The sequence below is a fragment of the Petaurus breviceps genome, unplaced genomic scaffold (assembly GCF_028583685.1).
Source record: "Petaurus breviceps papuanus isolate PSGF00001 unplaced genomic scaffold, PetGlider_PUasm1.0 90731, whole genome shotgun sequence".
Classification (NCBI taxonomy): Eukaryota; Metazoa; Chordata; class Mammalia; order Diprotodontia; family Petauridae; genus Petaurus; species Petaurus breviceps.
Window position 1 is genome coordinate 11,521,830 of NW_027187325.1, and position 11,893 is coordinate 11,533,722.

Below are 11,893 nucleotides of genomic sequence, written 5' to 3' on the forward strand. Positions count from 1 at the left end.
ATAAATGAGCACATTGGACTAGCAGTATTGATCATTAAAATCTTTTCTGAGTCTCCCAATTCTATAAACACCTTTTGTTTGGAATCACATTTGCCAAACATAGGAAAGTAAACATCTCTACATCATTGTATGTAGAAAGATGGTCTCTTGTAATTATTATATTTGGTGGTATTTCACAGTGCTAAATTTACTCCCCATAAATAGAATATAATGTCAAGAAATAAAACCAGTCTTTTACGTTCAGGAATGAGTAAAGGTTTTTGTTTTTTTTTTAATATTTTGCTTTTCTCTAGGGCTAAGAAACCTATCAATGCTCAGCTGGCCTCTTAATCCATATGACAGTTTTATGACAATTAAAATATCACCCCAAGGAGGTCTTTTTTTTCTCCACTTGACAGATTTTACTGGGCTAGTATAAGTTAATGAAGCAGAACAAAACCATGCAGCTAATATTACATTTTAAATGTAATTTAAATTTCTATTGTAAGTTAAGTTCCAAATGGAGAACATCCTGGGCTTTGGAGTCATCCAAACAAAAATGAGACATACTAAGGTTTAAAATCTCACAATAAAATTTGCTCTAAAACCGAGTTTGCTGATTTCACTCAAGATTTCATCTCCCTAAGATCATGTAAGATCAAATGCAACTAAAAGTCACCCCGTATCTTTGTTTAGTCAAGTGAAGCAGTCCATAGGGCATTTCTAACTATAGTCAAAACAACTTCACATTTCTTTTTCTTACGGATCAATTTTTTTTGTCCCTTCTTTCATGATGCTCCACTGATTTTGTACCTCCCTCCCACACCCACCCCACCTAACCTTGGCTTTTCTCATATCTGTTCAATTGTCAGTTATAACTGACAAATGACCCGACAAGTCCACCCTAAGGAGCCACGGTTTACTTTGTCATAGTGTATATAAATCGAGTTTATAACCCATATTATAATTCCTAGGCTTGTTTTTGTCTTTTACTCAGAGATTATTCATGGTAGCATTCTTAAACTTTCCTTTTCAAAAAAGAAAACTAAGAAAATACAATAATGGTGTCGCAAATATTGAGGCAAAGGAATTGCTTGGGGTTTGTAACCCCCTGCCCATTATCATGTTTTACTCCCTGCTGGTATTTTCAAATGTAGTATAGACATGATAAATCAATATAAGCTAGGGAAATCAAATAGCAATATTTCTCCAATTCTCATCAAAATTGATCATACAAGCTTAGTTGTTAATGTCATTGACATCAGTTGGGTCCAGAATCTAATTCCATTCAATTATTTCCTTTTAGAGAAGAATTATTTTGTGGCTATTATTTTGTCAAAAATTGATCCCCGCTGGTTTTGTTTTTGTTTTTTCCAAACAGTCAGTGTCTTACAGATCTGTGCAGGAAGCCAGTCTACAAAGGGAATGACTGACTGCTTTTCACATTGCTTTCTAGGTGTTCACTGCAACAGTGCAGATCTCTGAGGTACATATATATATATATATATATATATATATATATATATATATATATATATATGTATATATATATAACCTGAATATCATCACATGTGACCAAAGATTCATGTTGGTTCAGTTGACCCTGTCAGTTATAGACATCCAGCTCTGTGATCAAGTAAAATGAGAATCAGATGCCAAATTATCCAATCAGCACCAGATTATCAAATAGGTACAACAGGCATGTGCATAGGGCCTCCCACCTCACCATCTTCCTGTTCACATATGGACAGGTCAGGACCAGATGAGCTGGACTTAAGCCTCAGTTTACCAGATTTAAGCAAACAAGCAAGGAGAATCTTACTATTCCACTTGTTGAAGCCAGCCAAGTTTGAAAACAAAGCCAGATGGAAGCTAAGGGAATCAATAGATCAATCAGGCTATAATGTAAGTATGGTCAAAATCCAAAAATGAAGAAGGGCGGGGGGAATTAAGGCTTTAAGTAGGAAAACATAGTATATACATACTATATACTTTTATACATACAAGAGTATATAAATTATGGGTCAGGATTATAGCATTTAGAGAAGGATAAGACCTTCAATGTCATCTAGTTCAATTTCTTCATTTTACCAATGGGGAAACTGAGGCTTGGAGAGACTAAGATGACTTGCCAAAGGTCACACAGGCAGTAAACCTAACAGCTGGGATTCAAACCAAATCTCCAAAGCCCAAACACAATGTTCTGTCCACTATAACACCATGGAATAAAAGTGAAAATGACAGATCACATTTCTTTACTTCGCTTTAGGGTTTACCAGGTAGTTTCCTCACAGTCCCATGAGTCAATTGTTAAATTTTCAATATAAGCATTTGTATCTTAGAAATCAGCAAAGATGAGCTCAAGAGATCGGGCAGCCTTAGTCTCCCTGGAAGCAGGGATGACAGGGGTATACGACCACAAAGGGGGCCTGAATGTTTTATAAAACATTCAATATATATTATCTCATTTGTTCTCCACAACAACCAGGTGAGAAGTACTACAGACAGGTATCTGCTTTTTTACAGATGAGGAAAATGAGCCTCAGAAAGGTTAAGTGATTTGCAGAGTTATACTTGCGGTGACAGATCATAGACTCACACCAGTGTTCTTGGACCACAATAAGCTTTCTACTCATTAATCAATCTGTACTTACAAATACAGCTTGGGACATCCTTGTCCTCAGCTAGGGAGCCCAAACATTCCCTACCTCTACTAGGCTATAAAGTCCTTGAGATCAGGGTCCTTAGTTCTCTTATTTCTCCACTCAACACTTTACACAATTCTTTACATATAGTAGTAACTAAATAAATGAAGGAAGGAAGAAGGGGAAAGAGGGAGGAAGGATGGAAGAGAGAATGGAAGTGAGGGAGGAAGGAAGGAAGGAAAGAGAGAAGCAGAGATAAAAGGAGACAGGAAGAGAAAGAAAAAGAGGAAAGAAGGAAGGGAAGAAAAAAGGAAGAAGGGAAGGAAGGAAGAAAAAGGATAGAAAAAAAAGGAAGGGAGGGAGGAAAGAAGAAAGGAGGAAAAGAAGGGAGGGGAAGAAGGGAGAGAACAAAGGAAGGAAAGGAAGAAGAGAAGGAAGGAAGGGAGGGAGCAGAAGAACCCAGATTTCCAATATGTTTGCCTCTATGCCTACTCTATAAAATGGCCCAGATGTCACAGTATATCAGAAGGCTAGTGTTAGTACTTCTTGCTTTGCAATGAAGTCTACTAAATAAGCATTGATCCCAAAGGACCATAATTCATAGTGGTATACAGAGACCCCAAAAGGCAGCATGGTATAAGGCAGAGGAAAAACCCATGACTCTCATGAAGCCCAAAACACTCCTGAGTGCAGCTAGAACCAGATTTAAATGTAGTGGGAAATATTTAACAAAATAAAAATATTGTAGAACATATATAATGTTAAAATGTGATTTTCTTGGTCCATATGCAGCAGCAAAATCCCTCTTTATGTTTTAGTGGTTCCAGTTTCTATCTGAGTTTGACACCATTGCAGTAGGGGATGATAGATTACTGGCCTTGGAAACAGGGAGACCTCTGGCTTACTACTGATGTAATTTCAGGCACTTAACCTTTTAGTGCCCTTTCTAAGACTTTAAATGGTGGGTGAGTTATCATTCTTCATCAGTGGAGGGAGTGTGCACAATGGGAATTCCCTGCATTAAGGAATCACAAGATCAAGATCACCACCTACAAAAACAAAATATTGTTTTTAATTAAAAGGCAGCAGTCTGGTGGAGAAGAAATCCTAAATGTTCCACACACTGTAGCATTACCTCTGGAAAGAGACTATACTTTTTAAAGTCTGAGTTTAAGGCATACTAGCTGGGAAAGAGGTATTTTATTATAGAATTTTATGCTTGTGCTTTGTCTTTTTGTCATCTCGTGTTAGGAATGTTTTAGGGACTTGAGTTTTGTTCTTTAGACAGAGAGTAGTTCCTTTGACACATATTGTAAAAATGCTGTGATATTTTGGGGAACATGGAGTTGCTGTTATCACATCTGTCTAAAACTGACAATTCACTCCCTAAAGTCAGACATCAGATAGAAAAGCAAGCTAGTTTCAAAATAAATAATTTAGATGAGACAATATGGATACAAGGTCATGAATTATTTTCATGTATGAAGATCTTGGCCTGGGGTGAGTGATAATCTGGGACTCAGATGGTCTGTGTTCTATAAAGAATAGGGAGTGTGGAGGAAGATATAACTTTTTAACAAATACTGTTCACCAAGACCAGCTTGGCAAGATTGAAACATCTTAGATTATTCTGTAAAGTTGGGTCAGGTTGTCCTCAATTTGTTATTAACAAAGAATGCGTTCAAGCTGTTTGGTATCACAGTGAATAAATTCCACACTTGTTCCTTAAAGGAAGTATAAGCCTTCTCAGCTATTGGGAAAAGGTATTAATATTTCTCTTCATGGCAACGATCGGAATGGGCAGAAGACATTCATTAGGCACTGTCAGAGGCCAACAGATGCTGACATATATAATGCAGCAGCTGTACATACCAGTAACTAGGTGTTATTTCCTAGAGGAAAAAATAATGGGTCATTTTTCCCCAGCAGGCACAAACCTATTACCTGGAATTTATGAATTGATCATTCTGTTTATGTTAAGTGAATAGTGATGCAATATATTCCCACCCAGAAAAAAAAGCATTTTTTTTCTTGTGGTTTCTAAGTATTTTCCATCCAGGTATGTTTCTGATTTAAGAGTCAATGTAAAAGGGTTGGTCTCCATATCTTTTTCACCTACACAAGTCTACCTCACTACATACAGTGCATGTATTCTTGAAATATGTATAAACGTAATTTCTGTAAATCAAATCACATTTTAAATGTATGAGAATTTGCTATTCAAAGGAAAATGGAGGTGAATCATTTATAAAGCAAAGAATATTTTGTGATGGATAGAAGCAATCTTAACACACTAATGTAGCTTTTTAATGTTTGGATTCCTTTTAACAGTAAATGCATTATCTGGTGTGTTGAGGGAGAAAGGAGGGGATTAGTTAAGCATTCAATACAATCATCACTTTAATCAATCAATCAAAAACCATTTAAGCACATACTCTGTATCAGGCATTATACTAGGTGCTAGGGGCACAAAGACAAAAATGAAATAGTCCCTGGCCTCAGGAAGCTTACATTCTACCATGAGAAATAAAAAATAAAAATATAATTATATTCAAAATATAAATAAGATAAATATAAAACAAATTTTTGGATGGGGGTACCACCACCCAGCATCAATACATAAATACTTCATGTTTTTGGTGGCATATGAACTAAGCATTGAAAGAAACTGGGAATTCTAAGAGGCAGAGGTGATGAGTGAGTCAGTCAGGCATTTAGACAAAACTGGGCAAAGGCCTGGAGATGGGAGGTGATGCTGTATGAGAGAAATAGTCAGTTTAATTGAACTATAGAGTGAATAAAAATTGAAGTGTACTGGTAGCAATATCTTAAGTATTCCCATGTAAGTTAGGAGAGTTTTTCTTTAAAAGGTATTGAAAATGTAGTTGAGATTTAATCAGCCACTGACATGGCTTCCTAGTCAGCCGGTATAAAATATCCAGCACCTAAGAGGCTGGTGCTCCTTCCTGAGGCTTAAGACTATAGACCAGCTGCATGAACAAAACCGGAAAGTCATGTCCATGGGAATGAATGCCCTCACATGAATCAGTGGGCTCATGTGAATCAATGCTTTATCCTGGATGAACATCCCTTCCCTGCTTGGGATAACCTTCCCCTGTTAAATCTAAGCAAATCTTTGGTTAACTCTCAGATGTCCCATTTCTTTTCAGTTTTGGATAGAAATTACCAGCAGACCAGCCTGAGTCAAGCACAACCAATTATAGAAGTAACGTTAGAAATGTATGGGGTAGCCGGGTTGGCTTTAAATGCCAAGAAGGGGTTGGCATTTGATAATAAAGTCATAGTCAGACACTAGAATTTACTGAGCAGAAGAGTGACAAGATCCAACCCAAGTTTTAGGAAAATCACTTTGACAGCTGTGTGGAAGATGGATTGGAGAGAGGAGAAGTTTGAGGTGGGGAGGGCAATTAGGAAGCTATGGCAGAGGGGATGTGGGGCCCAGCCTAAAGTTGGGAAGATTCATTTTTGTGCATTCAAATCCAGTCTCAGACATTTACTAGCTGTGTGATCCTGGACAAGTCATTTAACTCTGTTTGCCTTAGTTTCCTCATCTGTAAAATGAGCTGGAAAAGGAAATGGCAAACCACTCTAGTATCTTTGCTAAGAAAACTCTAAATGGGGTCATGAAGAGTTGGACCCAACTGAAAAACAATGAAACAACAAGAAGCAATAATCCAAAGGACAGGTAAGGAAGGCCTGAACCAGGGTAGTGGCCACTCAGATAAAGAAAAGGGGCAGAAGGGTAAAAGATAGTATAGCTATATAACCAATAATATTTGACAATTTTTTACATATGTGGATTATTAGAGAGTGAGGAGTCAAAAATGTCTCCAGATTTGGGAGTTGGGTGGCTAGAAGAATAGCAGCACTTTCAGAAGAAATAGGGAAATTCAGAAGAGGAGTGAATTTGTGAGGGGAAAATGAGTTCTGTTTGGAACATGTCACATTTGTTGTTGTTCAGTCATTTTTCAGTTGTGTCCAAATCTTTGTGACCCCGTTTGTGGTTTTCTTGGCAAAGATCCTAGAGTGGTTTGCTGAGGTAAGCAGGGTAAAATGACTTGCCCAAGGTCATACAGGTAGTAAGAGTCTGAGGTCTGATTTGAACTCAGGTCTTCCTGACTCCGGGACCAGTGCTCTGTCCACTGCTCCACCTAACTGCCCCCAAAGCCATTTGGTAATGGTTAAAAAAAAATAGAGAGTTAGATCAATGGAATAGAAAAGGGAGAATCAGAAATAATGAAACTCAATAAAACTGTTCAATAAACCAGAAAACATACTTAGGAAAAAAGTATCTATTTGAAAAAAAACTGCTGGAAAAATTGGAAAGGAGCCTGGCTAAAATTAGTCTTAGACCAACATCTTAAACCATATGCCACTATACATTCAAAATGAATATGTGACCTTAATATTAAATCCTATTATATATATATATATATGTATGTATATATATATATATATATACTAAATATATCCTATAAAAAAGATTAGGAGAGAAGAAGATCATATACCTTTCATAATTATGGTTGGAAGATGAATTCTTAGCCAAAAGACACAGGCAATAAAGAATGATAAAGTAGATAACACTGATTACATGAAACTGGAAAGCTTCTGCACAAATAAAATTAGTGTACTTGGGATAAGAAAGGAATCAGTGGACTGAGGAAAACATCTTTATATCACATATGTCTGATAGTGATTTGGTATTTGAAATATATTAACTACTAATAGAAGTGAGTTGTTTTATATACATATATGTTTTATTTTATTTATGTTATTTATAATAAATATGTTTATATACAAACACATAATAAAGTATTTATTTATATATTTTATGTATATTTTAATATATTATTAAATAAAAGACATTTCCCAATAGAGAAGTGATTAAAGGATGTAAATATTTCTTCAAATAAAGAATTAAAACTATTAATATATTAAAAATGCACCGAATCACTAATAAGAAAAATGCAAATCAAAAGAATCCTGAGATTTCACCTCCCATTCTCGGAATTAGCAATGTTGGAGGGGTTTGTGCGAAGATGGGTACACTAGGGCATTGCTGGGGACACTATGAATCAGCACAACCACTTGGAAAAGCAATATGGAGCCATGTAAATAATAACAAAGTGGCTATATCCTTTGACTGAAAGATTCCATTTCTAAGTTTATGTCCCAAGGAGATCGTTAATAAGAATAAAATCCCCAAACACGCCAAAACATTCATAGGAACACTTTTAGTGTTAGCAAATACTTTAGTGTCAGAAACAAAGTGGCTGCCTGTCAACTGGGGGACACCTAAATGAATTGTGGCATGTTTATGTAGAGGAATATATAACTGTGCTCTAGGAAATGGCATGCATGAGAAACAGAAACATGGAAAGATGTAAAGAAACCAATACATAGTACGGTAAGGAAGGCCAAGAAAACAACGCACACAATGGCCACAAAAATGTGAATGGAAAGAACAACCGCCCAAAAATGTAATCCAAAGTAATAAACAACACGCATGGATCAAGATAAGAGGTGTAGGAAAACATCCTGACCCCTTTGCAGAGGAGGGAGGGATATAGCACATATTTTTTCCATGTATTGATCAGTTGTACTGGTTTTTTCCTCTTTTTCTTTTTTGTCTTTAAATAAATACTAATTTTTTTATGTGATGTATCTTTTGAAGGGTGAGGAATGCTAGGAAAAATTAATACACTGAGAAATCAATAAAGCCATTTAAAAATGTCTTCAACTATCAAATAAAATAAACAGCAGTCTCCCAGTGATACAAAGAATCAAAATTTAAAATGAAGCAAGGTCAATAAAGAGAGAGTGGTTCTGAGTAAACTGCAACCCAGAGTCAGGACACTTTAGAGTTTCTCACGTCCAATCCCCTCATTTTATAGAGGAAGAAACCGTAGCCCAGAGAAATTAAGGGGCTTGCTCAGGATCAGATAGCAAGTGAGGGTCTCAGGGTGCATTAAAATTTCAATGTTCCTGAATCTAAGATTAGTGATTTACCTACTATCCCCACACTAACTCTTCACACAAGAAGAGTGCAAACAAATGGGCAGCTAGGTGGTTCAGTGAATAGAGCACCAGCCCTTGAGTCAGGAGGACCTGAGTTCAAATCCAGTCTCAGACACTTAACACTTAATTAGCCATGTGACCCTGGGCAAGTCACTTAACCCCAATTACCCTGCCTTCCCCCCTCCAAAAAGCTAAAAATAAAAAGTATGCTATCCTGTGCTAACAGGAAGTATCGTAAGAGGAGGTGTATAACTTGAAAAGGAGGTGAGATCATTATATATCAAGAGTGAGAAATAACAACTGTTCTAGTATTGCCCTAGATTACACAAAAATGTTCAAAGTTCAGAGTAAGTGTTTTTTTCTGTGTCATGGACAGTCTAGGGAACCCTTCACAGAATAATGTCTTTATTTTTTTAAGCACTTGATATGCCTCTGCCGTTATTTTTTAAGTTTATTTTATTTTCTGGAATAGAACAAGCATTTCCATAACATAGTATAATTTTTTAAAAGATGCTTGCACACGAAACTACAATTGTATTATGTACATTGCTATTCCTTTTAAATATACAACAAATTTATCAGGCAAATTTTTTTTCTTCCCCACCCTAGAGATGGTTACCATTAGACACAGATAGATATATAGATAGATATAGATATCTATATATAGGTAATATATAATATATATTATAATAATACATATATAATATATAATAAAATATATATAGGTAAAAGTATTCTAGCCATACTTCTATTTATCTCTTCTTTCTCCAGATGTAGATAGTATCATTCTTTATATGTCCTTTATAATTTATTTGAGTTTTATCATAGTCAAAATAAGTTATTCATTCAAAGTCTTTCTTAAAACAAGATTGCTGTTACTGTAAACAACATTCTCCTGGTTTATCAATATTTTTAAAACTGTAATCATTATGAAGGAAGTTTGAAAGAAAGGTTGGGACAGAATAACGTCTTTAAAAGCATAAAATAAAATACATAGCTTTACAAAGGAAACCAATGATACAGAAATATAATTATCAACATTTTAATAATTTCTGATAATTTCTTACTCCCATGGTACATCCTTCATAGTTAAAAACCTTACTCTAGAGGACAGTCTTGTCTATATGGTCATTGCATACACTATCAATGGCAAAATTATGGAAAAATACAATAAAAAATCACATGGATTGGTTACAACCTAAATCAACAGAGGGAGTGTTCACTTTAATGAAATCATAGATCTATCAAAGTATCTCTTATCAAAGTAAAGCTTCTGAGGAGACAAAATATATGATTCTAGTTCCAAGAAAATAAATTGTAGCTTCCAAGTTATATAGGGCTTCCAAGAAGTCATCCAAATGTTTCCTGGTTCTCTCCCATTCCCAGAGGAACTTTCATAATACTGAGCTCTACGTTGACTTTACCCAGGTAAGCCCCTCCTCCCTAAATTCAGTTTGTAGCTGGATACAGGATTCCCTCATTCCATCTTGCCAAGGCAAAAAACACTTCCCCCTCTGCCCATCTCAGTTCACCAACCTAAAAATTATGCATAATAATAACTGCCCTGAATTTGACTTTCAGGGATCATGGTAGAAGAGTCTATGGCGCCTGCTGGTACCTTCCTCGGAGGAAAGTGTTACACAAAGCTGACACTACTCATGCTCTCATAAAATTTCAGGATTAAGAGTTCAGAAGGATTTGGTTCCACTTGCCTGTTGCCTTGAAGCTAGGACAAAGGGCATGCATGAGGTTTTCCTCAGCCTCAAATGAATGAGGATTTGTTTAGGTTTGTTTGCCTGCCAGATTCAAAAGCATCTATTTCAACTCATGCACAACCTCTTTATATGGCAAGGTTTGGAATTTATGCCTTTGCATTGGCCGGACCCCATAAGTTCACGTCCTGCCTTCATAAACTAGAAATTTATGTTAAAATTGCAAAGTCATTGATGTTCGGGTCTGCCCTAGCACACCCTCCTCCCAAGCTATTTCCAATCCAGTTGGCAGGGGAGCTCCACATTTATGACAACACTCTTTACTTATTCACTGGGGCTATTCATTTGCATCTTTACTATTTTGGTATAGCTTGGATTTCCAGCTTTTAGCAAGCTAATGCCTGCCCCAAACCAACTAAGGATGTGCCTTTTCTTTATGAGCCAAAAGACATTTGATATCTTGGAGGGCAGAGAGTATCAAATGTACTTGGTCACACCTCAGCTTCTGGGTAAAAAAAACAAATAGCCCACTGGAAGAAGGGTTCTCTGCTCTCTAGCCTCCCGGGGTGTGAGACCACGAGGCAAACCTAATTAAAACTAGGGGTTATTGGGGGGGGAAGAAATATAAGGGTTTGATTTGGGGGAGGATAACCGAATAACCTACCTCTGTATCTCAGAATCCCTGGGGATTGGGCATGGAGACAAGTTCAGAAAACCAAATGATGCGGGAGAATAAATGAGATTTTGAGAGTAGCAGGAATTGAAAGAGGAGAGGGTAAGATTTAGAGATGTAAACTTCTTTAAGACAAGAACTATATTGAACAGAAGACCTAGTTCACTGGGTTCCTTTAAAAAGGAATAAGCAACTGATCAATCAGTATTAAAGTGCCTATTGTGTGCTGGGCTCTTTGATAAGTCCAAAGAAACAAAGATAAAATTGAAACAGTCCCTGCCCTCAAGGAGCTTGCTTGTGACCTACTGAGGGCAACAATGCATACATATATATATATATATATATATATATATATATATATAAAATGAATTATCCTGAGGCATTTCAAGGTCTGGATTAGGCAGGTACTGTTTTAACATAGTGCCTGTCACATAGTGGGTGCTTAATAAATATTCAGTGATTGATAGTCTTGGAAAGAACATTTTCAGAAACAAGAGTGCTAATTTTCCATTTATTGAGAATCAACAAAAGTTAGAGAACTCAAGTACACATGACCCAAAATCAGAACCGGTGATGGTTTGCAATCAAGCCTTGTGCCTCTTTCTGAACACCACAGCAGCTCTCTTCCCAGATCTAGTAACAGCACTAGGGGAAGGCATCCCAAGGTCAGAAGAGCATGGGCCATCCTCCCTTCCCTATAAGGTGCTGAGTCAGCCCATCGGTCACTCTGACAATTTTCAGAATAAAGTCCAAGTGGCTCAAGGTTTCATGTCAGAACCAACATGTTTAACTTTTTTTTGTCATGTATCCCTTTGATAATCTGATAAAGTGTTACTTGCCAGAAT